The following is a 2,056-nucleotide window of genomic DNA, read 5'->3' as shown; positions in this document are numbered from 1 at the left end:
TAAGGTTTTACAATGTATGTTAAAAGGTTTTACTACGTATTTATAAAGTATCTATAAGATATTATAAGATTTTACAAAGCTATTTTATAAGGTTTTACAAGTTATAAGATTTTACAAAGTTTTTTATAAGGTTTTACAAGTTTTTTACAAGTTATAAATTCCTTATAAAACTTTATAAGTACCTTGTAAAATCTTTTAAAATACATTGTAAAACCTTACAAAACACTTGTAAATACTTCGTAAACCTTTAAAATACCTTGTAAATTTTTCTCGCCAAAAATTTTCCCGCCAAAAAAATTTCGCCAAAAAAATTACGGAATCACTTTTCCCGCAAAAAAAAATTTTTGGCGGGAAAAATTTTTACGGGAAAATTTTACAAGGTATTTTAAAGGTTTTTTACAAGTGTTTTGGCGGGAAAATTGCGGGATCACTTTTCCCGCCAAAAAATATTTTGTAATTTGTGGACCTAATTTTGTTTCTAATAAGGGTAAAATGGTCATTAAAAATTAAAAGAGGGCAAACTTAAAAATGGACTCTCAAAAGGGGCATTTTTGAAAAGGGGTATTGAAAAAGGGGCATTTTTAACAATTTCTCATAAATAAATCAAAACTATCTAAATATTATCTATTAATCAAAATTAAAATAGCTTACTTAACTTTCTCAATAAAAGTAAATTAAAACCTAAGATATGATGTGTCAGGTTTAAATAGCTTGGTTTATATTTTAACCATTAACTAGATCTTGACCCGCACGTTCGTGCGGGGTAAATTTTATAAAATTACAAATCTTAAAACTTTTAAACTAAAAATAGTAAAAAAAATATATAAAATGTGAAAATATTATAGTTTTGATTGATATACAATAGTGTTACAAAAAAAATTTTATTTTATGCGGTGTATTAATAGTTTGGTGTAAATGGATAAAATTATGGTTAGTAAAGAGTTGTGCATAAATGTTTTAAAACAATAGTGTGTTAACCATGGGAAAACACATGATAATTTTTCAATTGTCGTAATAATAATTTTCTAAATTAATCTTTAAACTGATTATATTATTATATGGTCTGACAATTTTTATGTAGTGATACATATATTACATATGTTATTTTTTATGTAGTGGACAACATTTTATAGTCTACTAATAAAGCCTTATTAGCCTAATATATATTTACTGATTTTTTAACATTATTATATTTAATTAAAAATAAATCAAAACATGAGATAAATTAAGTTTGGATTGTCTAGGGCTTATGAATTGCATTTAAATCACAAAATATTTTGAGATTTTGACGAATCTAAAATATCTAATTTATTCGAGGAATACTCTATATTTCAAAATACAAAATACTGTTTCTTAAAACATTGGAATAATCAAATTTGCTTTTTATTTCTTCCATCTAGACTAATCAAAATTAATTAGTATAGTTTTATTATAGAAATTTTAAAAATCAAAAATAAACTATGCTTTGTTATTTTTCAATTATATTAATTAGACTGTCGCTTCCGGAAATATCTAACATTACCTTGCCAAATTAAATAAGTTAACAAATCTACAATTTCAAAAAAAAATTCTTCCATTAATCATTAGTATATTTTCTTAAAGAAATAAATTAAAATCGAAAATATATGATGATATTAAATTGATTTTTTTTGTTTTCCGGAAATATTTTAAAATATATTACGAAATTAAATAAGTTTACATATATACAATTTTGAAATTAATAGTTAGATTTTTTATGGAAACTACTTTAAAAGATTTCTATAAATCTTGGGTAGTTATTAATTTTTTTATTTTATGGGAACTACTTCAAACAATTTCCATAAATATTGGGTAGTTGTTATTTTGTTGATTTAATTTTAGATTTTGTTTTATATAAAAAAACAAATATCAAATGGATATTATATATTTTGTTTTTCAAATTCAAATATACTAATGGCATTCTTTGTAATTAATCTACCAAAATAAAGTTACTTATGTTTGAGTGATTCTCAATTAATAGTATAGATTAGTACATTATTATCATGTATCAAAATATTATTGGTTAATTTATCTTTTA

The sequence above is a fragment of the Arabidopsis lyrata genome, assembly GCF_000004255.2.
Source record: "Arabidopsis lyrata subsp. lyrata unplaced genomic scaffold ARALYscaffold_8, whole genome shotgun sequence".
Lineage (NCBI taxonomy): Eukaryota > Viridiplantae > Streptophyta > Magnoliopsida > Brassicales > Brassicaceae > Arabidopsis > Arabidopsis lyrata.
Note: the sequence above shows the minus strand (reverse complement) of the source record.